The following is a 25,912-nucleotide window of genomic DNA, read 5'->3' as shown; positions in this document are numbered from 1 at the left end:
AATTTAATACTAATTTCATAACACCATCAAGCAGTCTCTTTAAAAACTAGTTTTTTTCTCAATGAGATTCTTAAGTCAAACAATTTTGTAATCAAATTCTCTATATCTTGCTAATCTGGTTTAATGACCTTTTTAAATATTGCACATAACTCCCTTATTATACTGATCTGGAAGAAAAACTCAGTACAGTTATACTCAAAATGAGTACTGGGCCCACATGAATGGGTTAAGCAATTGGAACATGATGGACAATCCAACAGCAAAAGACACGCTTGGACGTGATCAAGAGGAATTTCACCTCCATTAAATAAGGCAGAAGAGGGATCCTAGGAAATACAGCAAGATGCACTCCTACCCTTTGGAGGTCAAGCTTTATCCCACAGTGGTGTGAGGAATGGCTTATTTTCTGGTGATCACATGTGGGACTATTTTAACCACCACTAGAAACCCCAGAAGGGTTTTCTTGTTTGTTTTTATTTTGTTCTGTTTTTTTCTTATAAATATAAATGCAACACATAAACTTTATTCAAGCTTGATCCCAACCTTTCAGAACCAGCCTCTCTGGGGCCAGAGAGGAAGGTACTTTTATTTCCTTTTTTAAAAAATCACCAGGCAGGATGTCAGCGCTGTGGTGCAGAGGGTAAAGCCACTGCCTGCAGTGGCATTCCATATGGGCTCCGGTTCAAGACCTGACTGCTCCACTTCCATTCCAACTCTCTGCTATGGTCTGGGAAAGCAGTGGAAGATGGCTCAAGTGCTTGGGCCTCTGCACCGGTGTGGGAGACCAGGAGGAGGCTCCTGGTTCCTGGCTTCAGATCAGCCCAGCTCTGGATATTGGGGCCATTTAGGGAGGGAACCATCGGATGGAAGACCTCTCTTTCTCTCTGCCTCTCTCTAACTCTGCCTTTCAAATAAATAAATAAATCTTTAAAAAAATCACCATGCAGGCAACATTCACTTTCCACTGTGATAACTAGAGCCTCCACCAACCCCTCCTCAGACAGTGACCCAACTGGAGAAGAGTGCAGGTCTGGCTTCTGGGAACACAATAGGCTTTCCTGCTTCTCTCCATTGGTTATGCCTTAACCTAACCTACCATCCCTATCCCTACCCTCTATCCCTATTCAAACAAAGCATGAGAAAAAAGTGGAGTTTCATCCTGTCAAATCTCTTGGATAAGAGGAGCCCTCCCTCAGCTTGGACAGAGAGCTCATGCCTCAGAGGTACCATCCTGCATAGATTCCATGAAGAGAGTGGGTGCAAGAGACAAAATGGCTAAAAGGAAAACAGAAACTTCAGTCCCCATCTGTTACTACAATCTAAGACACCTACAGATATGGTCAGTGTGACATGTGCAGGGGATGCGTGCCTACATAGTTATATGCGTGGTCTCTTCATCCCCCAGGAAGTGCAAGGGCTTGATGGGCTTCAAGTTCTTGTCCAACCCACAGACAATGGAGTATCAGTCAGCAGGTCCAGCTTCTTGATGGTCTCTTCAGAGAGAGCCTCCAGATGGTTGATAGTGGCCTAAAGCTCTTGCCTTGGACTACAGTCAGTACCTGTTTCCCCTCCTTGATCTGGGGGCATGATTTCTTCATTCCAAAAGCATGGAGCTCTGGCTATGGTTGTCCTTTAGACTCCCAGGAGAGCAGCTGATCTTCAATGAGGTCTCCTTACCTGTGATCCTTACTGATGTTGCTATAGAAGTGATGGTCAGGGGCCAGGAATGTGGCACAGTAGGCTAAGCCTACACTTGTGGTGCTGGCATCCCATATGGAGGCCAGGTCAAGTCCCGGCTGCTCTTCTTCCCATCCAGCTCTCTGCTTATGGCCTGGGAAAGCAGACCCTGAAGAATCTCCTGTCTTCCGGCTTCAGATCGACTCAGCTCTGGCCATTGCGGCCATTTGTGGAGTGAACCAGTGGTTGGAAGACCTTTCTCTCTGTCTCTCCTCTCTCCCTCTCTCTCTCTGTAACTCTACCTTTCAAATAAAAAAAAAATAAAATCTTCAAAAAAAGAAAAAAAGAAGTGATGGTCAGGCTCCATGGGAGGCAGTAGGACATCACAGGAGCACCTCCAAATCTTCACCTGGGTCTCACCAGGCTTGTTAGCAGTTTCTTCTTCATTGAAGCCAGTCAGAGCCCCCACTGCCACTCACTGACGAACCAAGTTATCACTGCTGGCAGCCACATCCGGTCAATAGCATCCGGTACTGTCCAGAGGGACCAGGCTGTTCCTTTCTGCCCTGAAGCCAGCATCTCATAGTGCCTGCCTGCCTCCTCATGGATAGCAGGGCTGAGGCACCAGTCGTTGCAGCAATTATCCAGGTTCCAATTACTCTCCCCAAGCCAGATCAGCAGCAGCTTGTAGGCAGGCAGCCAATGGTGAGTTGGGGGTGTGGTGCCAAGTGTCGCTCATGGAGATTCTCAGGGATCATTTTTAACTCTTCCTTGAAGACAGTTGTTATATGTTTTCTAAAGCATTTATGATGCCAGGATTCAAATAGAAATTTTTTCTCCTGGACAACTTTAGGAAATCATGCAATATTTTTCCTCCCAAGATGAACTTAGGTTGGCTGTGATCTCATACTATTCTTGATACAGTGTTCCTTGCTTAAGGAGGCAGATCATCTGAAGACTGGGAAAAGTGTGGGTGTGTAAAAAAAGCAGTCTCTTTTTAGGCAAATACTGAGTAATTCAGAAAGCATTGTAGAAATTATCTACAGCTCCTCTATAAATAAGGGACTCCATTCCCTTTGTGTCTTCCCCAGTTGTAGCATTCTGTGAATCAATCACCACTTGAGTTTCAACTCCTGTCAAACCATCACCAGGTCTTAATTATCTCTCTATTTCCAAAGCCTCCCACAAGGTCTGGCACACAGTAGGGTCTCAACATGTTTTTCCTGATGAATGTATACATTGTCTCACTTTTTACATGCTTCATTTTTTTTTCTGTAGCAAGAATAATACGTTGGGGCCAGTGCTGAGGCTTAGCAGGTAAAGCTGTTGCCCGCAGTGCCGGCATCTCATATGGGCACTGTTTTGAGTCCCAAGTGCTCTGCTTCTAATCCAACTCCCTGCTAATGTGCCTGGGAAAGCAGTAGAGGATGGCCCAAGTCCTTGGGCCTCTGCAACCATGTAGGAGACCTGGATGAAGCTCCTGGCTTCTAGCTTCAGCCTAGCCCAGTCCTGACTATTGGGGAATCAGCAGGTGCTGATGGGAGATTCTCTCTCCCCCCCACCGCCTCTGCTTCTTCTTTACTGTAACTTTTTCAAATAAATAAATATTTTAAAAACAAAATAATCATGTGTTGTCACTAAAGGCTCACAATTCTGTTCTTCAGGGTCACAGAATCACACTCCTAAAGTTTTGCCATTCTTGTTTTATTCTGTGACTATAAGGTATACATACGTGTGATTTACCAGTGTGGATAATTTTGGTGAGTGGATCAGTTCATATATTTATCCAATGAATGTTTTCAGAGCACTCATAATATTGGACTAGGCACAGTTCCTTATACCAAGAAACTTGTCATATAATGAAGACAGACAATAAACATAAAATAATGTAAGTTTTGTGGGAACAGAAGAGTAGCTGACCAGGTCTAAGGAATTGATAAAGGTTTCCCAAAGAAGGTAATAAGCTCAAACTTAAGGTTAACTAAGAGTTAAATAGGTAAAAGTGGGGAGAAGGCTGGGTGACACAGAATGCAGAAGGAACTTCAGAGCCTGTAATTGGTGGGGCATTTTTATTATTTTTTTAAAGACAGAGATGAAAACTGCCATACTACCACCCACATGAGAGACCTGGAAAAAGCCCCAGGCTCCTGACTTCAGATAGGCCCAGCTCCAGCTGTTGCAGCCACTTGGGGAGTGAAGCAGTGGAGAGAAGATCTCTCTCTCTCTCTCTCTCTGCCTCTGTCACTCTGCCTGTCAAATTAATTAATTAATTAATTAATATTTTTTAACAAAGATCTAATTGCAGTGAGAAAGTTAAAAAGAGATAAGATCAGAGGTCAGGAGAAGTATAGGAAAACTTTAAGAGTGGCAGTGAAGAGGAAGACCGTGGAAGCAGATGGAAAGAGAATTAGATGGATTCTGGATACACTGAGGAAGAAAATGAATGAATAATGAATGCATGTGTGTGGGGGAGTTGGGCTGGTGATTAAGGAAAGAAGTCAAATCTGATGCCTGCTTTGAGAAACTGAGAGGACCTTTGGGGAGGGAAGGTGAACAATGATGAATCCCATAGGGTTGCTATGTGATATCCGAGATGAGATGTCCATGGTACTATTGTTTGAATTTGTCCCTGAAAATGCATATGTTGTAGCCTAATATCCAGTGTGATGGTATTTAGAAGTAGTGCCTTTGGCAGATAATTAGATCATGGGGGCGCTCATGAAAGGGATTAGTGACCTTTTAAGAATGAGAGGGAGATGATCTTCCTCTCCAATATGTGATGATTCAACAAAAGGTAGCCATCTTCCAACCAGGGATCAAAGAAGCTAGCACACTGATCTTGGATTCTCAGCATCCAGAATCATACAAAACAGACTGTTATTGCTTAACCACCTATTCTATATTTTTTGTTATAGCAACCCAAACTAAGACAAATAGTTGAGTACACAAATTTGGATCTCAAAAAAGAGCTTTGCATTGAAATGATCAAATTAACAATCATCAACCTACAAATAGAAACTGACACTGTTAGAATGGATGTCCTGAGGAGGAGGAGGCAGCTGAGTTGTCAGTCCTAAGAAATACCAGTCTTTAAGGGCCACACACATACTCTGTTTCCTGATGTCACTACTCAGTCTCCACGCCTAAGGACCAGATTCACTCTACATCACCGGGATCTGCTATGGTTTCAATGTGTCCTTCAAAGTTCACGTATTGGAAACTTGATCTGCAATGCAAGGATATTGAGGGTTAAGACCTTTAAGAGATGTGTAGGTCACACAAGCATTTTTCTCATCAATTAATTAATGCTGTTATTACAGGAATGGGTTTGTTATCACAGGAGTCGGCTCCTTTTAAAAGGAAAAGTTTAGCCTCCTTTTTTCTCTCTGACCCTCTCTTTGCCCTTCTGCCATGGGATGGTGTGACAAAACGGCCCTTGTCAGATGCCAGCCATTTGATCTTGGACTTTCCAGCTTCTACAGCCATGAACCAATAAACTTCTGTTAATTATAAATTATTCTGTGATATTCTGTTATAGCAAGAAGAAAAAAAGAACTAAGAATCTAACAAGGCACTTTCTATTAAAATGTTAGCTGGGAACTCTGTGAAGGTACAAAATTAAGCCTCAGGACCTTAGGGTGTATCACCTAAATTATCACCCAAAATTGAAATCATTTGAAAATCTTGCTTGGTTGTATGGGTGTAGAGAAAAGAGAGCTAATTGTTAAATATGTGAGTGCCTAAGAAATGTTCCTGAGCTTCATCGAGAATTTTATTAAAAGATTTACTTATTTATTTGAAGAGCAGGGATACAGAGAGGAAGAGACAGAGAAAGAGACAGAGATATTCCATCTTCTGGTTCACTTGCCAAATGGCCATGACAGGTCGGCACTGGGCCAGGCTGAAGCCAAGAGCCAAGAATTCCATCCAGATCTCCCATGTAGATAGCAGGGCCCCAATCATTTGGGCATTCCTCCATCGTCCTTCCGGTGTGTTAGCAGGGAGCTGGATCAGAAGTGGAGCACCCTGGACTCCAACAATTGCCTATATGGGATGCTGGCATCACAGGTGGCAGCAGGTGATGACACAATGCCAGACCCCAAGATTGTTTTTATACATTGTGTTGAGCACTACAGACGGGAAGTATAATATCATAAAAAATCCATCTTCTCTTTGACACTAAGCTGTTATTAAGGAGACTCAGCACAATTCTTTGCTTTCACCAACTCCCTAAATTACACACATGCAACCTAATCAAGGGGAGGAAGAAGATGGAGACGGCAGCCTTGACGGTATCCGCCAGAGTGATGGTGGCAAAGAAAAAGAGTACTTGCAGTCTTGCTAACAAACTGAAATCAAGAGCGTTTGTCTTAATATTTCAGTCACATATACATGTACCTCAGCGGGTCATAAATGCTGGCTTCAGAAGTATTTCTGCAAGTAGAGTTAGGCAAAAATCCATAACTAAGCAAATGACATTTCCTCTTATAACTTTATAAAACCCTGGGGACAGTGCAGTTAGTTTTTTGTTTTGTTTTGTTTTGTTTCACATGGTCTGAAGTATCCCAGAGCTATTTAAGATTCCATCTGTTGAAAACGTCCAAGCTGGTTTTCAGCTTTTGAACAAATATTTTGATTTACCAAGGAGCTTAAATCAGATAAGAGATTCTGAAGGATGTAGAATGATCAAAAAACTTATCTTAAGAGATTTGGTTGTTTCCTTAGTCATGCATCTGCTATGAACTGCATGTTTTAAAAGTTGACTTTCTGCTAGCACTTCAGTTCTTTTTTTTTTTTTTTAAATTTTTTTTTCTTTTATTTAATGAATATAAATTTCCAAAGTACGACTCATGTGTTACAATGGCTTCCCCCCCCATACCGTCCCTCCCACCCACAACCCCCCCCTTCCCACTCCCTCTCCCCCTCCATTCACGTCAAGATTCATTTTCGATTATCTTAATATACAGAAGATCAGCCTAGCATACCTTAAGTAAGTATTTCAACAGTTTGCTCCCACACAGAAACATAAAGTGAAAAATAATAGATGATTTTTTTTTAAATGATGATGAAATCAGATCAGACCTATTGTCATGTTTAATCCCAGTGAGAGTCAAGTTGGGAATTGATAATTTTTTTTTTTTTTACAGAAGATCAGTTTAGTGTACATTAAGTAAAGATTTCAATCGTTTGCACCCCCATAGAAACACAAAGTGAAATATACTGTTTGAGTACTCGTTATAGCATTAAGCCTCAGTGTACAGCACGTTAAGGACAGAGATCCTACATGAGGAGTAAGTGCACAGTGACTCCTGCCGTTGACTTCACAAATTGACACTCCTGTTTATGGCATCAGTAATCTCCCTATGCACCAGTTATGAGTTTCCAAGGCTATGGAAGCCCCCTGAGTTCTCCGACTCTTATCTTGTTTAGACACGGTCATAGTCAAAGTGGAGGTTCTCTCCTCCCTTCAGAGAAAGGCACCTCCCTCTTTGAAGACCTGTTCTTTCCATTGGGATCTCACTCACAGAGATCTTTTTGCCAGAGTGTCTTGGCTTTCCATGCCTGAAATACTCTCATGGGCTTTTCAGCCAGATCCGAGTAGCACTTCAGTTCTGAAAGTAAGATGAAGCCCTAAGATTTGCCATCTTAGTAAGAATAGACGTGTGGATTAGTGGCTGCTAACAGGGTCTCCAAAACAGAATCCACATCCTGCTTAAAAATTTCTCAAAGTTTTGAACTCATTGAACTTTAATAAGAATCCAGACATCATACATTGATCCAAGACGAATTCATTTTTTAACTTTCCAAAGTACAGCTTTTGGATTACAGTGGCTTCCTCCCCCATAACTTCCCTCCCACCTGCAACCCTCCCACCTCCCATTCCCTCTCTCATCCCATTCACATCAAGATTCATTTTCAATTCTCTTCATATACAGAAGATCAATTTAGTATAAATTAAGTAAAAATTTCATCAGTTCGAACCCACACAGAAACACAAAGTGTAAAGTACTGTTTAAGTACTAATTATAGCATTAATTCACATTGAACAACACATTAAGGACAGAGATCCTACATGAGGAGCAAGTACACAGTGACTCCTGTTGTTCACTTAACAATTTGACACTCTTGTTTATGACGTCAGTAATCTCCCTAGGCTCTAGTCATGAGTTGCCAAGGCTATGGAAGCCTTTTGAGTTCGCTGACTTCAATTTATTTAGACAAGGTCATAGTCAAAGTGGAAGTTCTCTCCTCCCTTCAGAGAAAGGTACCTCCTTCTTTGATGACCCATTCTTTCTATTGGGATCTCACTCACAGAGATCTTTCATTTAGGTGTTTGTTTTTTTTTTTTTTTTTTTTTTTTTTTTTTTTTTTTTTGCCAGAGTGTCTTGGCTTTCCATGCCTAAAATACTCTCATAGGCTCTTCAGCCAGATCCGAATGCCTTAAGGGATGATTCTGAGGCCAGAGTGCTGTAAAACAAAATTTTTATATTTAGTGTTGAATGTTTAGTATGTTTCAAGTACTTTGTTAGGAAACCCTACAAAGTCAGCACTATCTTGTATTAGTCCTGCTTTCCAGATGAAGAAACTGAGACACAGAGAAACCAATCAACTTGCCAAAAGCTGCACAACACATATATAGTAGTCTTTAAAAGTCAGCCCCAAAGCTATATGCTTGGCAACTTTCATTCTAGAGATAAAATTCCCTGTGTTATCTACAAACCCTGTGTTATCAAAATCACTTGGAGAGCATATTAAAAAGAAAAAAACAATTCCTGGTGGAAATTGCACTGTCTCACAGAGTGGAGCCATCTTCCTTTCCCCTTTGAGTACCTGTGGCTCTCATATGCGGTAAGTCTCAGACCTAGGGGCCCCCCCGAATGAGCTTTGGAGCTTTTAAGGAGGCAATCGCTGGATACCTTGATGGTTAGAATAATGCAAAGCTTCCAATGTGTTTCTGTTTCTTCATTGCCCATTTATTTTAGGAAAAGAAGTTTATTAGACCTTTTGGGTAAGCGCAAACAGCAAACCTTCAGGTCTGAATGATGAAAGAGCTGCTTAGCTGCTCTGAATAACAGAAGTGTGTCTTCATTGTGAATGGAGTTGCAGCTCTGAAGATCTATTTCAGTAGCAATAGGGAACAGAGTAGAATAAAGGCAGAATCATGAGGTCAGATTTCTAGACAGGAGCCTGAAATGCTCAAGCATCCTTCTGCTGAAGGGAGATAGACTGACCCTGCAACATGGTGGCAGAAGTGTGAGGAGGGACATAGTCTACAAGGTCATTGTGGAGAGGTCTGGTTGATGGACTTTGGAAGAAGTCTAACAACTATCTAGTTTTATGGTGATTTCACCTTATCTCCACTATTGACTCATTAGTTATATATCTCTTTTAAAAATTATTTTAATAGTTGCCTTATATGTGTTTAACATCACCGTCTACCCTCCAACAGTACATTACCGCATAGTGTGAAAATCTGGAAATGCATTCCTTCAACTCTGTTTTCTCGTCATTATTGCTATTTTTTTCATACATTTTACTTTTGCATATTTTATAAACTCCATAATATATTGCTGCCATTTTTATTTTAGCCAGTCAATTGACTCTTAGGTAATAATAAATAAGAAGAGGGACAGGTGTTGTGAAGTGGTTTAGGTCACTGCCTGTGGCGCCAGAATCTCATATGAGTGCCTGTTCCAGTACTGGCTGCTCCACTTCTGATCTAGTTCACTGCTAGTGTGCCTGGGAATGCAGCAGATTATGACCCGATTGCCTAGGTCCCTGCCATCCATGTGGGAGACCCAGATGGAGTTCTGGGTTCCTGACTTCAACCTGGCCCAGCACCAGCTGTTGCAGCCACTTACAGAGTGAACCAGGGAATAGAACTCTTCTCTGTGTCTCCCTCTCTCTGTCTAATGCTGCTTTTCATAAACAAATCTTTTTAAAAAAAAAAAAAAAGAAGAAAAAATTTCTTGATTTTTATCTGCATTTTTGCCATTTCTTGTGGTATTTCTTTGTATAGATTAAAAGATTCTATCTGGAATTATACTCCTTCTGCCTGAAGAAGTCCTTTAATATTTCTATAGCACAAGTCATCTGGAAATTAATTCTCTCAGCTTTTGTTTGTCTAAAAAGACCTCATTTTGCTTTCATGTTTGAAACATGTTTTCACTGTATGTAATGCTAGGTTGATGGGCTTTCTCTTTCAGCACACTAAAGATATTACTTCATTATCTTCAAAGTAATTGCAGCTGTTGTATGTTTATCATTGTTTCCCTGTAGGTGATGGACCTCTTCTTGTTTTCAACATTCTCTAATTATCTTGATATTTCACTTTATGTTTTATCTTGAACTGAGAATTTTCTGTTTACTTTCATTTTTATTGGTTTTGTTTTATTATTTTTATGTTACATTTATTTTGCTTCTGGTTCTCTGATCTTCCTGGATCTATAGCTTCATATCTTTTATTATTTTTGGAAAGTTTTCAGCTATTGTCTTTTCAAATATTTCATCTCTCTCTCTCTCTTCTTCCTCCTCCATCTAGGAGTCTAATTATACATATATTGGACTACTTAATATTATCCCAAAGCTCTTGAGTCCCCTTCTTGGTTTTTCTCTTTGTGTTTCAATTTTGATCATTTCTACTTAGCAATCTTCAGAATCACTGATTCTTTCTTTAACTTTGTCATGTCTACATGTCTATTTATAAGCCTATCAAAAATAATTCTTTATCTCTGATATCATGGTTTTTATTTCTAATATTTCAATTTGGCTCCTTCTTACAGTTTTCTGGTTCACAGAGTTCTGGAAGACATTGTTTTTATCTACCCCAAGTCCATTTCTTCTCCTTATTCCTTGTTTACAGATCCTGACTCTTGGATAGTTTTTGCTTGTTTGTTCATTTTTTTTCAAGTAGACAGTAGAAATCTCATGATCTTAGAGAAGGTGGCCAATAAACTATGAGGGAAAGTCTTCTTGAGAGCCGTTTGGAAGATTTTCTCCCTGGTGAGACAAAGAAATGAAGGAGAAATTCTTTCCTCCACAACAACTCTTTTATTTCCTGCCTTGATTATGGTTGTGCAAGGGTGAGATCCTTGGAACCATCTTGTAACCATGCATCAATAAACACAGGACAAATACGAATAGCTGAGAATGATAAACAGAAGCCTAGAAAAGGCAAGGTACTTGATAAAATCATTGAATAATTGCACCACAGTTAAAATCAACTTTCTCCAGATTCTGATAATGTGAGATAGTTTGATATCTTTTTTACTTAAGCCATTTTAATTAGTCTGTCATATGCAGCTAAAGTTGAAACATTCTTCATAAGTACAATGTACTAAAATGTATGACTTGTTTAAATTTTACTAATCAGAAATTAATCAATGAAACAAAGAACTTGTTCTTTGAAGAGATCAATAAAATTGACAGGCCTCTAGCAAGGCTGTCAAAGAAACAAAAGATGCGTATTGCTGACATCAGGAATGAAACAGTGACATGAACACAGACCCTGCAGACATTACAAGGATAATAAGGAATATGATGGACAATTAGGCTCATACAAATTTGACAACTTAGATGAAATGGCCCAATTCCTTGAAAAACATAAACTGCTACAACAAACCCAGAATAGTCTACCTTGCATTTATGAATGAAGGTGAAATAAGGACCTTCCACAACAAGCAGAAATTGAAAGAATTTGTTGCTACTCATCCAGCCTTACAAAAGATGCCTAAGGTTATGTTACTCACAGAAACACAGAAAGACAGCCATCATTATCAAAGAATGTAAGGGCAGAAAATCCACCCGTAAATTACAAAAGAAATCCAAAGAAAACAATAAGAATATTTATGGAAAAAATGGTAGGGCCAAGTCGTCACTTATCAGTAGTCACCTTGAATATAAATGACCTCAAGTGTCCAGTTAAAAGATACAGACTGGCTGAATGGATTGAAAAACAAAACCCATCTATTTGCTGCCTATAAGAAACACATATCATCAACAAAGATACACACAGAGTGAAAGAAAAAGGATGGAAAAAGTTAGTCCATGCTAATGGAAAGCAAAACAGGGCAGGTGGTGTCATCTTAATATCAGACAAAATGGATTTTAACATAAAAATTGTAAAAAGAGACAAAGGGCACTATGTAATGATTAAGGGATCAATTCCACACATAGATATGCCTATAATAAATGTATACACACCCAATTACAGGGCACATGGCTATTTAAAAGTAATGTCAATGGATTTAAAGGGAAACAGACTCCAGTACAATAGTAATGGGGGACTTCAACACCCCACTTTCATCAATGGATGAATCAACTAGACAGAAAGTTAACAAAGAAACAACAAGCTAATCGACACTATGGACCAAATAGACCTAAAAGATATCTACAGAATTTTTCACCCCACAGTGACAGAATACACATTCTTCTCATCAGTGCATGGAACTTCCTCTTGGATAGACCATGTGCTAGGCCATAAAGCAAGTCAGTCAATTCAAAGAAATCGAAATCATACTATTCATCTTCTCTCACCACAATGGAATGAAGCTGGAATTCAACAACTCAATAATCTCTAGATCATATACAAACATATGGAGACTGAACAACATGTTCCTGAATGAACAGTGAGTCATAGAAGAAATCAAAAGAGAAATCAAAAAAGTTCTGGAAAGAAGATAACAATACATCATATCAGAATTTATGAGATACAGCAAAATCAGTGTTAAGAGGGATGTTTAGGGGCTGGCACTGTGATGTAGCAGGTGGGGCCACTGGCTGCAGCGCCAGCATCCCATGCAGGCACCAGTTCAAGTCCTGGCAGCTCCACTTCTGATCCAGCTCCCTGCTATGGCCTGAAAAAACAGTGGAGGTTGGCCCAACTCCTTGGGCCCCTGTATGCATGTGGGAGGCCTGGAGATGGCACCTAGCTCCTTGCTTCAGATCAGCACATCTCTTGCCATTGTGGCCATCTGGGAAGTGGACCAGTGGATGGAAAACCTCTCTCTCTCTGTCTCTCTCTCTCTCTCTCTCTCTGCCTCTGCTTCCCTATAACTCTGCCTTTCAAATAAATAAATAAAATCTTTGGGAAAAAAAAGAAGGATGTTTATAGTAATCAGAGCCTACATGAAGAAATTGGAAAGATACCAAATAAATGAGCAATCAATGCATCTCAAGGACCTAGAAAAACAACAAACCAAACCCAAAATTAGTAGCAGGAAAGAAATAATTAAAATTAGAGAAGGGGGGCCCACGCTGTGGTGTAGTGGGTAAAGCTGCCACCTGCAGGGCATCATCCCATATGGGTTTGAGTCCTGGCTGCTCTACTTCCAATCCAGCTCCCTGTTAATGTGCCAGGGAAAACATAGGAGGATGGCCCAAGTGTTGTGGCCCCTGCACCCACGTGAAAGACCTGAAAGAAACTCTTGGTTCTTGGCTTCAGATAGGCCCAGCTCTGACCTTTGTTGTTGCCATTTGGAGAGTGAACCAATGGATGGAAAATCCCTCTCTCTCTCTCTCTCTCTCTCTCTGTCTCTCTCTCCCTTTCCCCCCGACCCTATAACTCTGCCTTTCAAAAAAATTTAAAAAATAATTAGAGAAGAAGTAAACAAAATTGAAACAAAAAAATACAAAAGAGCAGTGAAATGAAGAGCTGGTTTCTTGAAAAAAATAAAATTGATAACTAAAAATAGATCTTTGTAAACAATGAGAGTGGGAATGTGAGAGAGAGGAGGAAGAAGGGTTGTGGAGGGGGAGTGTCACTATGTTTCTATATCTGTATATATGAAATACATGAAACTTCTATAACTTAAATAAATTTTATTAAAAAAATTATGTAATGGGGGCCAGCGCTGTGGTGCAACAGGTTAAGCCGCCATCTGCAGTGCTAGCATCCCATATGGTGCCGGTTGAAGTTCTGGCTGCTTCATTTCAGATCAAGCTCTCTGTTAATGTGTAGGGGAAAATGTGTAGGGGAAAGCAACAGAAAATGGCCCAAGTCCTTGGGCCCCTGCACCCACGTGGGAAACCTCGAAGAAGCTCCTGGTTCCTGGCATCGGCCTGGCCATTGTGGCCATTTGGGGAGTGAACCAGTGGATGGAAGATCTCTCGGTGTCTCTCAATTTTCTCTCTCTCTCTGTAAGTCTGCCTTTTAAATAAATAAATAAATAAATTTTTAAAAAAGAACTAAATCTTGCAGCAAATTCCTCATAACACCCCCATGAGATGTCCCAAACTTCTTCATAGTGTAAAGTTTCATTTAAAAATAAATAAATTAATTTTTACAAAAATTTATTTAATGACAAAGGAATTAGAATACTAAAACAATTTAGGGGGAAAAGGAGAATAAGGTGGCAGAAAACAGTCTGCACTTTTTAAAGACTTATTATGTAGCTACAGGAACGAAACCTAAGTGGTAGTGACACAGGGACCAATGGAACAGAAAAAGAAACCCCCAAACGGACCTACATAAATACACCCAGCTGACATTTGACAAAATTAAAAATGAACTAAATGGAAGAAAAGTAGCCTCTTTTTTGGGGGGAGAGGTTAAAGCCAAATTTATTGTCCACCATTGTATGTCACACAAAAATCTAGAAGTAATAAGTTTGCACAGAAAAAAATGATAAATGAGAGTGCAACTGTAGTAATTTAAATTTTCTATTTCCATGATATTAGGATGATAACCATCGCAATGCACGGGTGTCCTGGAGTCAGAGCAGGTTTTGTTCACTGGCCACAGCCTGCCAGATATGTGAAGTGCCAGTGTCCTTGCTCCACTGACTCTTGACTAAACTTGTGAGGTCCTCAAGGAAAGTACTGCACTCCTGGTGCTCTAGTGCGGTACCCCGGCTCCACCAATTCATCCGCAAAACTATTGTCCACCTCTCAGACCGCCTAACTCTGTTAGGTGGTCCTACAAGGCCCAGTCCAGGGAATCTGTGTTGAGTATGTAACTGGTATCCTTCCATTCAGACTCCCCAGTAGCCTGAAAGCTAACTTCCCAGATAGAGAAAAAGTCACTCTCAGCCTCCTCCTCTTGTCCAACTGCACCCTTTTTGCCATCACTCTTTGTAACTTTAACCCCAAAACTCAGAGTTGATGCCGATCCAGGCTCCTGTTCCTCAGCCTTCTGTCCTTGTGAGGGCTTCTCCTCACTATCTGAGGTTGGTGGGATGCTACTGTTGACACTGAAAGTGACAGTAATCTTTTCTCCCGTTTACTTCTTGCTTTGGTCCTGTTCACTTCCAGCTCCCAGCTTCCAGACATTTTGGGAAGAGATTTATGCTTCTGGATTTTCTACTGCTCCTTAGTCTCACCTGTAAGGAACTCCGCAAAACTTTATTTCCTTTGGTGTGCAGGGCATGGCGACCGTGAGCCTCAAGTGCTGGACCCCCGAGGCTGGATCGCGGCACAGACCCACGCGCACGCTGAGCAGCCCAAAGGGCCAGGCTCCAGGCCTGGACTCGGGCTGCAGCACCTGCTGGAGTTGCATGACCCGGGCTGCTATGTGGAGGCCCACGATGGCATAGCCCAGCGCCCATGACACACAGAGAAGCAGAGGGAGCATCGTGCAGGCGGTGGCAGACAGGCTGCAAAGGGCGATCAAAAATAGCCCTTTTTAACAGAAATTTTATTTTAGAACAATTTTAGAGTTGTAGAAAAATTGCAAACGTAAGAAAAAAGTTTCCATAGATCTGTTACCAATATCTTGCGTTAGTATGGAACATTGTATACAATTAATGAACCAAAATTAACACTTATTATTAACCAAAGTCCATTCTTGATTCAGGCTTTTCAAGATTTTACTTAGTGTCGTTCTTCTGTTCTGGCATCCCACATGGCATTTCTTCCTTAGGCTCCTGTTCATTATACCAGTTTCTCATACTTTGTTGAGAGTTGTGATAAGGTGTTTTGAAGAATGTCCCTCAACTGGATTTATATGATCATGAATAGACGGGGATTATGAGTTTTGGAGGAAAGCCAAAGAGATTAAATGTCATATTTTTAATCATATCCTATAAAGGATACATATAAGGATACTGTGGAAAATGCATGGGAAAATAGAATTTAAAGATAAGCTTACTTTGGTGTAAAAATTTTGAAATCTATGCATAGTTGTACTATCAGCATGATTTACCACTCTGTGAACTTTGATTATGGAGCTGGGAATGTGTTTCACAGGTTTCTCACTGTTACGGTTATTCTCTCTCTCCTTTTTAATTTTTAAAAGAAATACCATACCGATACATGACACAGCACAGATGAACTTCAAAGAGATCACATGAAGCAGAAGCAGCCAGAAGCAAAGACTCATTCATGGTGTATGATTCCATTTATGCCATGTCCAAAAAGGGGAACTCTTTAGAGGCAGAAAGCAGATGAGGGGTTCTGAGGGGGACTGAGGCTGAGCATGTGCAGTTGCTACAAATGAGGATAAAGTTACCAGTTTAGATTGATGGAGATGTTCCAAAATCAGACTGATGGCATGGGTGCATAACTTCACACGTCTATTATGAAATCACTAAATTGTACACTCTGAGTGCATTTTACACTTCAATAAAGTTGCTTTAGGGGAGAAAAACACTCTATAATTAGAAGTCTCTCTTGCATTCCTGCCCTCAACTCTGTTCTCTCAACCCTTACAGGAAATCATTTTAATCGCTGTGTGGTTTACCCTACCAGTTTTCCTTTGGCGAATATAAGCAAATACAAATATATTAAGACATGTTTTAATGAAAATTAAGTTACTTTAATTTTTACTTCGACACTGATGACTAAGGAAAGGCAGTCTAATTGAGAGTTAAGAAGAAAGTCTGGGGCCAGCGCTGTGGCACCAGCATCCCATAAGGGCGCCAGTTTGAATCCTGGCTGCTCCACTTCCGATCCAGCTCTCTGCTATGGCCTGGGAAAGCAGTAGAAGATGCCCAAGTGCTTGGGCCTCTGCACCCACATGGGAGACTTATAAGAAGTTCCTGGCTCCTGGCTTCAGATCAGCTCAGCTCTGACCATTGCAGTCATCTGGGGAGTGAACCAGCAGATGGAAGGCCTCTCTCTTTCTTCCTCTCTGGCTCTGTCTCTCTTTGTAACTTTGAATTTCAGATAAATACAGTAAATCTTTTTTAAAAAGAAGAAGAAGAAGAAGAAGAAGAAGAAGAAGAAGAAGAAGAAGAAGAAGAAGAAGAAGAAAGTCCATTGAAACCTTTTAGGGATTGTGAAAGAAGGACCATCTGGGGCTCCACAAAAGCCTTGACGTTCATAGCAGTGGTTCTGGGATGTCTCATGACTCCTGAAAACATACAGCTTTCAATAGTTTGAGTGGGGAAGGGGTTCACAAATTAAGAACAGGATGAAGAAAGGTGGAGAGAGTGAAATATTTGAATTGCCTCCTGGGAGATGACACAGGAACCATTTCAGCAATGGATGGGAGGACAAGTTCTCACTGAAACAGGAAGGAGAGAGCATCCTCTAGTGAGTAAGATGCTCCCACTTATATCAGAGTGCCCTGCACTGGAGTCCCAGCTCAGCTCCTGATTTCAGCTTCCTGGAAGCTGCACTCCCTGGGAGGCAATAGGAGATGGCTCAAGTAAGTGTGTTCCTACTGGGAGACTTGGACTGAGTCCCCTGCTCTGGGATGCCTCATGGCCTAGCCCTGTGCTATTGCAGGCATCTGGGGAGTGAACCAGCAAACGGTAGTGCTCTTTGTCTCTGTCTCTCCGCCTTTCAAATAGATAATTTTTTAAAAAGTGAAACATAGGTGTGTGTGCACATGTGTATTGTTTGTCCATGTGTGTAAGAAGTTATCTTTAAAAAAAAAGATTTATTTATTTATTTGAAAGGTAGAGTTACAGAGAAAGAAGGAGAGACAGGGGGTGGGGAGGAGAGATCTTCCAATTGGCTACAATGGCTGAAGCTGGGCTGATCCAAAGCCAGAAGCCAGGAGCTTCTTCCGGGTTTCCCACATGGGTGCAGGGACCCAAGCACTTGGGCCATCTTCCTCTGCTTTCCTAGGCACATTAACAGTGAATTGGATCAGAAGTGGAGCAGCCAATTGGAACCAGCACCCCATTTAAGCTTTAACCATTAGCCACAGTGCTGGCCCCAAGAAGTAGCTTATAACAAGTTTTCTACTTCCATACTTCCATGAGAGAGGCAACCTTTTTCTTTCTTTCTTTTCTTTTCTTTTTTTTTTTTTTTTTTGTATTTGCCAGTTTCCCATGTTGGCCACTAGATGGCAATACCAATCCAAATCAGTCCTGCTCTGCAAAAGAAGAAAAAGGGATGTAATAATACAAAGTAGGGGAAAGCTGTTTGGACATGCACAACACTTTTAAGTCAAATATTCTTATCTCAGGAAAAGCATTGTAAGTTTATGCATGTATAAACATAATTGAGATTATAAGTCAGGCAGGTAATCAAAATGCAAAATCTCCTTGATGTTAACATTAACTTTTGCTCTCACTAAATCTTACATTTGAGGAATTTTCAGGACATAAACATGATTTTGATACTGAAAATGAAAAGTGGTAAGTGCTCAGGTCTTCAGACCATAAAACCTATTTAAACTGTAATTTCACTGTCTGCATTTTAGAAGGTAACCATCATATTTTATGATTTCATGGCGAAGATTTTGAGTTCAACATGGTTTGGGAGTCTTCTCATCTTCCCACTCTCTCAGTGGGTGGGGATCTCATCAGCTCTGAGCCAGTGGCAACTTGTAGCCCAGTGGAAGTCAAGGGCAAAAGGGGTGATGGGCTCTTTTCTCTCATTTCATCAGGGCAGGGCCATCAGCTCCCATATTCAAAAGTGTTCCCATGCATCATATGCCCCATACATCAGAAGAACTTATGTGATCCCCTGATTACCTTGCAACTACATAATCTTTTTTAAGGTTTCCCAAGGGCTTTTTGTTCCGTTAGGTTTGATTTTACCACTAACTATAACAGGAAACAGAACAGGGGCAAAGGCACCAAAGAGAAAGTTGCAAAACTTCAAACAATTTCACCTGGAATAGTCCCACAATGAGAGCTGCCGCTGGTATGCACTGCAATGCAAATGAAAGCTTTGATCACTCAGCTCTGGGGCTGCAGTCTAGTTTCCCTCTGCAGGGTCCTGCCCACACTCTCAACTCTTTCAGTCCTTGGGGTTATGCGCTTGTCTTTTCTCCAAGAGATTTCTCCACTACCTTTACCTCCCATTCCTCCAGATCTTCTTTTATCTAATCCTTACAGGAAAAACTGACTTCCATATAGAATGTTCGTGGATATAAAAATAATTAAATGAGAATTAATCACATTCAGAAGAAATCACACTCAGATTTTTGGTCGATGTTTTCCTTCATCAGAAAGGAGGGCTTAGGTTATATTGTGTGTTTTTTCTTGCTACAACAGAGCTATTTGGGATATGGATGCTTGGCCTGAGCTGAGGATGCTACAGGCAAGGCAGCTCAGAGGAGAGATGTCACAGAGAGAGGGTGACATGATGTTTAATATATGCTTCATATTCAATAACCCAACAGTATGCTATTCGGAACCCGCATAATCAGCATTCTTTTCCAATTTAAATTAATAAATGCAGTACCAGTTAAGAGTTGTTAAGAAAAAGTTTGGGGGACGGAGCTGTGGCATTAGTGGGTAAAGCCACCGCCTACAGTGCCGGCATCCCATATGGGTGCCGGTTCATGTCCTGGGTGATCTCTGACTCAGCTTCCTGCTAATGCGCCTGGAAAGTAATGGAAGATGCTCAAATCCTTGGGCACCTGCACCCATGTGGGAGACCTGGAAGAAGCTCCTGGCTCCTGGCTTCGGATTGGCACAGCTCCAGCTGTTGTGGCAATCTGGGGAGTGAACCAGTGGATGGAAGACCTCTCTCTCTCTGTCTCTCTGCCTCTGCCTGTCTGTAACTCCACCTTTCAAATAAAATAAATAAATATTTTTTTTTTTAAAAAAGAGAAGTTTGAATTAAATATATTGAGGCAGATGCAGACAGTGCCTCAGGTTTACTATGTCCAGCTGCCAGCATGAGGGTCCTTTGTAGCCAATGACTTTCTCTGATCAATGCAGCCAACTCTGTTAAACAAGGTTCAGAGGAATGAACAGACTGGGAGTATCCCTTTACAAATGTCTGACGGGAACTGATGGAGCAACACCCTAGCTCCTTTGCCGTGCCAGGAGATAGCTCTAAGATTTCTGTTATACCGGATCCCACAGCTCCCAGAAGCTCCTGGCTCCTGGCTTCGGTTCGGCGCAGCTCCGGCCATTGCCGCCAAATGGGGAGTGAACCACTGGATGGAAGACCTCTCTCTCTCTCTCTGCCTCTCCTCTCTCTCTGTGTAACACTGACTTTCAAATAAATAAATAAAATAAATCTTTAAAAAGAAATTAAAATACTTTAAAAATAAAAAATTTAATAGAGTTGAAAAAAAAATTTCTAGTTGTCCATAAGGGTAACTGACTTTCTCTTCCTTGCCTCACTTCCTGATTCATGAACAGTGTTTCTTGGGATGCCAAATAAATTCTCAAATCATTGTCTCAGGGTGGGCATTTGGGCTAGTGGTTAAGATGCCACTTGAGACGCCTGTATCCCATATAACAGTGCCTGGTTTCAGGTCTCAGTTCCATTCTTCATTCCAGCTTCCCGCTAATGCACACCCTGAGTGGTAGCAGGTGGTGACTCAAGTGATTGGGTCCCTGCAAGCCACGTGGCAGAGTTGGAATCAGTTCCTGGCTGCTGGCTTTGGAATGGCCTAGTTCAAGCTGTTATGACTGTGGTGGGCATTTAGGGAGTGAACCAGCAGATGAGATCTCTCTTTCAAGTAAATAAAATAAATTTTAAAAGCATATAAATAACTGAATTTTTATTTCGGTAAAATGTATATATAATTTACCATTTCAACCATTTTTAAATGTACATACAGTTCAATGGTATTAAGTACCTTCCGTGTAACCATCATCATCATTGAGCTTCAAAACATTTTTACCACTTCAAACGGAAACTTTGTACCCTTAAATTTTTATTTATCTATTTTCACTGTGTTTCAAAATCAAAAACACAGAGAGGCACATGAAGAGAAATCTCCCATCTATTTCTGCACTTCCCAACTCCTTGCAACAGCTGGGGCTGTGCCAGGCCAAATCCAGGAGCCTAGAACTCAATTTAGATCTCTGATGTGGGTGGCAGGGACCTAAGTACTTGAGCCATCATCTGTTGCTTCCCAGGGTGCGCCTTAAAAGAAAGCTAGAAAAAAGAAAAAAGAAAGAAGGAAGCTAGATGGGAAATGGAGTATCTTGGACTAGAATGGAATCAGGCTCTCTGATATGCAATGTGGGCTTTCCAAGCAGCAACTCAAACACTGCACCAAATGCCTGCTATTCAAACTCCTTTCCACAATAACTCCCGATTCTGCCTCCTGTGCCTCTGATGACCACCTGTCTATATTTCTTCTCCATGGATTTAGCTGTTCTGCATACCTCATATAAGTGGAATCATACAACAGGTGTCTTTTTGTATCTGGCTTATTTCACAAACCATAATGTCTTCAAGGTTCATTCATCTTGTAGTATTTGTCAGAACTTCACCTCTTTATGAAGCTGAATATTATTTCATTGTATATATGAAGGATCTTCAAGAAGTCTGTGGAAATACATGTTATGAAAAATACTATGTGTGGATTTCAAAAAGCTTTTGGACTAAAATAAACTTGGTTTTTAATTTCATTTTTTCCACAAACTTTATTGAAGTTCCCTAGTACATACCACATTTTGTTTATCCATTCATTCACTGAAGGACATTTGGGTTGTTTACACCTCATTTTTTAAAAATTTATTTTATTTATTTGAAAGGCAGAGTTACAGAGGGGAGGTGGAGATAGAGAGAAGGCCCTTTCATTAGCTGGTTCACTCCCCAAATGACCACAATGACCAGAGCTGGGCTGATCCAAAGCCAGGAGCCAGGATCTCCTTCCAGGTCTCCCACATGGGTGGACTTGGTTTGGGCCATCCTCTGCTGCTTTCCCAGGCACATTATCAGGGAGCTGGATTCAGAGTGGAGCAGCTGGGACTCGAGTCAGTGCCCATGTGGAACACGGCCCTTCAGGCAGCAGCTTAACCGCTGTGCCATGGTGCCAGCCCTTGCTTCCACCTTTTGATGACTGTTAATATTGCTGCTATAAACAATGATATACAAGTATCTGTTCAAATTCCTGCTATCATTTATTTTAGGTATGTAGTCAGAATTAGAACTGCTAAAATATTTGGTAATTCTATGTTTAATTTCTTAAAGAAATAACCATACTGTTTACTACAGTCACTAACATTTTTACATTCCCACCAGCAATGTTCCAATTTCTCTATTCCCTTGCAAAGACTTGCTATTTTCTGTAACAGTCATCTTAATGAGTGTGAAGTGGTATCTCATTATGGTTTTGATTTGCATTTCCTTAACTTTTAGTGATGAACAACTTTTTAATGTGCTTAATTGGCCAATTGTATGTATCTTCTCTGCACAAATGTAATTTCAAGTCCTTTGCCCATTTTTAATTGGAATATTTAGTTTGTTTTCTATTCTTAGGTTGTAAGAGTTCTTTATATACTCTGAATATTGATCTCTCATTGTATATGTGGATTTGCAAATATATGGAGTCTTCAAACATTCAAAAATTTGTATTATTTAAGAAATGCATGAATTTAAAAAATTTTTTCACCAACATAAACTTACCTTTTAATTTCATTCTCTATGAACTTTTTGAAGCATTCTTGTATTCACTTCCACACTGCAGTGTGGCTCTTCACTCAACTGATAATGTCCTCCGGTTGATCAAAAATTAAATTTTAGTGAAGTCCAATTTATCTAAATATCTTCTTTTGTCACCAGTTCTTTTGATATTTTATACATGCAATCATTTGCAAATCCATGTTATGAAGCTTTCCCTGCACTTCCACTTAAGTGTTTCATCATTTTAAGTTTTATATTTAGGTCTTTTGATACATTTTAAGTTAATTTTTACAAAAAGCTCATTCTCTTTTATATACTAAATAAATGGATTTTTAAAATAAATAAAGCCTCAATTATTGTCATAAGATTACCTTTTGCAAAGTACAAAGAGAAATAGTTTATCATCTATTAGACTATTAGGACTAATAGTCCTCTTAAATTCTTTTTTAAGTTGTGAATTTCTGGCCCTTTACTAAAACCATTGTAGAAAAACTAATGCAGAGGCAGGAATTTGGCAGTGGGAACCACTGCTTGGGACATTCACAGCCCATATTGGCATGCCTGGATGCATGTCCTGGCTCTACCTTTGAATACAGCTTCCTGCTAATGTGCAGCTTGGTGGGCGGCAGGTGAGGGCTCAAACTGGAGCCCTTGCCACCCATGTGTGAGATCCAGATTTAGTTCCAGGTTCCTGGTTGTGGCCTGTCCCAGTTCTAACAGCTGTGGGCATTTAGAGAGTACACCAGCAGATGGATCTACCTCCTTTCAAATAATTTTAACGTCTGATGGAACAAGGACATACGCCTCAGCCATTTTAGGTTCTTGTTACCCCTGCCTTCTTTCAAGAGATCAGTTTAGTCTCACATCCTGTATTGTTCCCCACCCCAGCCCCTGCATTCTTCCCCAGGTTTGGAAGCCAGTGGGCCAAACTTGAAGAACCAGTATGGAGAAGGTCACCTCCACCTACTGCTCTCCAGTCCCACCCATAACCCACCTAAGATATAAAAAGGCCCAGCCTGCTGGGTCTGGGCCCTCTGCCACGTATTCAGTCTGTGTACAGTCTGGCAGTTGGTCACCTGCCTCTCTGGATTTATTTTTTCTAAATAAATTCAGTTTGGCTGCAAATTTGTACCCTACCTCCTCTCTGTTCTGCACCCATTTTTTTCTTTTTTTACAGGCAGAGTGGACAGTGAGAGAGAGAGACAGAGAGAAAGGTCTTCCTTTGCCGTTGGTTCACCCTCCAATGGCCACTGCGGCCGGTGCACCGCGCTGATCCGAAGGCAGGAGTCAGGTGCTTCTCCTGGTCTCCCATGGGGTGCAGGGCCCAAGCACTTGGGCCATCCTCCACTGCACTCCCTGGCCACAGCAGAGAGCTGACCTGGAAGAGGGGCAACCGGGACAGCATCTGGCGCCCCAACTGGGACTAGAACCTGGTGTGCCGGTGCTGCTAGGCGGAGGATTAACCTATTGAGCCACGGCGCCGGCCTGCACCCCTTTTTTCTTACATTTGGTGCCCAGTGTTTGTTATGAGGCACCAATCCACTCCCTTTTTTCATTACAGTGTATTTTTGCCTTTCAAATAATGTTTTAAAAGCTAATATAATAATAGACAATAATAATTCTGAAGTCTGTAGAGACAGATTGATCAGGTCAGGCTACTACACAAGTGTGAATGGTTTAACTTTGGTGTATATTCCTAACTTCCTTCCTTCCTTCCTTCCTTCCTTCCTTCCTTCCTTCCTTCCTTAGATTTATTTATTTGAAAGAATTACACACACACACACACACACACACACACACACAGAGACAGAGACAGAGACAGAGAGAGAGGTCTTTCACCCTCTGGTTCACTCCCCAGTTGGCTGCAAAGGCTGGAGCTGCACTGACCCGAAGCCAGGAGCCAGCAGCCAGGAGCCAGGAGCTTCTTCAGGGTCTCCCACATGAGTGCAGAGGCCCAAGGACTTGGACCACCTTCTACTGCTTTCCCAGGCCATAGCAGAGAGCTGGATCAGAAGTGGAGCAGCCGGGACTCGAACTGGCACCCACTTGGGATGCCGGCACTGCAGGGGGCAGCTTTACCTGCTATGTTGCAGCACCAGCCCCCTGTACTTCCTAATTTTCAAGGGACAAAATCACAGTACTATTTAAGAGCCAAGAGATGTTAAGGAAAAGGGTGCAGAACAGAGAGGAGATAGAATACAAACTTATAGCCAAAATGAACAATTTATTCACAGAGGTGGGTAATCAGCTGCCAGGGTGCACACAGACTGACCACAAGGCTGAAGGCATATCTTAGGTGGGTTAGGGGTCTGGAGGGGAGGTGGAGGGGGGCGAGACACAGAAGTGAGTCTCCATGGAGGTTGGTGCCAGCTTCCAAACCTGGAAAAGAATGCAGGGGTTGGGTGGGGAACAACACAGGATGTGAGACTGAATAGGTCTCTTTGAAAGAATGCAGAGATTAGGGGTAAATTCCGATTTTATCTACTTTCAGGCAAGGAGCTAGAATGGCTGAGGCTTATGCCCTTGTTCCATCAGGGGAGACAGACACTTATCCCAGCTATTAATGCAACTATGTCCCATATAGAGTGCTTATGCTCAATTCCCAGCTCTGGCTTCCTGCTAATGCAGACGCCAGGAGGCAGCAGTGATGATTCAATGAGTTGGGTTCCTGCCAGCCACATGGATTGAGGTCCTGGTACCTGGGTTCAGCCTGGTTCAGTCCTAGTGTTGGAGGGATCTGGGAGAGAACCAGCAGATGGGTGCTCTCAGTCTGTCAGTGTCTCTCTCTGCCTTTCAAATCAATAAAAAAATAAAATTTTAATTACTAGAGTTCTTTAAAAGAGAGAAACAAGAGGATCTTTCACAAAGAATATGAGGGAGTCGGGGCTGACGCTGTGGAGCAGCGGGTTAACGTCTTGGCCTGAAGCGCCGGTATCCCATATGGGCATCAGTTCTAGTCCCAGGTGCTCCTCTTCTGATCCAGCTCTCTGCTATGGCCTGGGAAAGCAGTAGAAGACGGCCTAAGTCCTTGGGCCCCTGCACCCATGTGGGAGACCCGGAAGAAGCTCCTGGCTCCTGGCTCTGGATCGGCGCAGCTCTGGCCATTGCGGCCATCTGGGGAGTGAACCAGCGGATGAAAGAGCTTTCTCTCTGTCTCTACCTCTTTCTGTAACTCTTTCAAATAAATTAATCTTTTTTTTAAAAAAGAAAGACTATGAGGAAGCCACTAGATTAGGTCCATTCTCAGACTGAAACTAATTAAATAATTATTTGAGATTAAGTAAAACATAAGTATCCATAAACATAACCAGTTTTATCACTTTACGTACAAAAAGGTGATTTTTGTCTCAAATAAAACAATTATGGCTACCAAAAAATCATTTTCAAATACTATGAATGCTGCGTGAGTATTATGCCAAAAAGTAAACTACTGTTCAGAAATGTAAGCAACATGGGAGCAAAAAAGGCACAGGCCAAAATCTTTCTCTGAGGTCTCGTTAGCAATAAATCTCAGATCATTTTT

The 25,912-nt window shown here is 41.4% G+C and overlaps 1 protein-coding gene and 2 pseudogenes across 1 annotated transcript in view; all 3 read right to left on the bottom strand.

Moving 5' to 3' along the window:
* The window catches only part of TNFRSF21 (TNF receptor superfamily member 21), a 257,127-nt gene that overhangs the window by 170,806 nt on the left and 60,409 nt on the right, over positions 1-25,912 (bottom strand). The window lies entirely within an intron of this gene.
* On the bottom strand, positions 1,129-2,256 carry LOC138849875 (phosphoglycerate mutase 1-like; annotated as a pseudogene).
* On the bottom strand, positions 14,058-17,834 carry LOC138849747 (complement component 1 Q subcomponent-binding protein, mitochondrial pseudogene; annotated as a pseudogene).

The sequence above is a fragment of the Oryctolagus cuniculus genome, chromosome 5, assembly GCF_964237555.1.
Source record: "Oryctolagus cuniculus chromosome 5, mOryCun1.1, whole genome shotgun sequence".
NCBI classification, from domain to species: domain Eukaryota; kingdom Metazoa; phylum Chordata; class Mammalia; order Lagomorpha; family Leporidae; genus Oryctolagus; species Oryctolagus cuniculus.
This window is presented reverse-complemented; position numbering and strand designations above follow the sequence as displayed.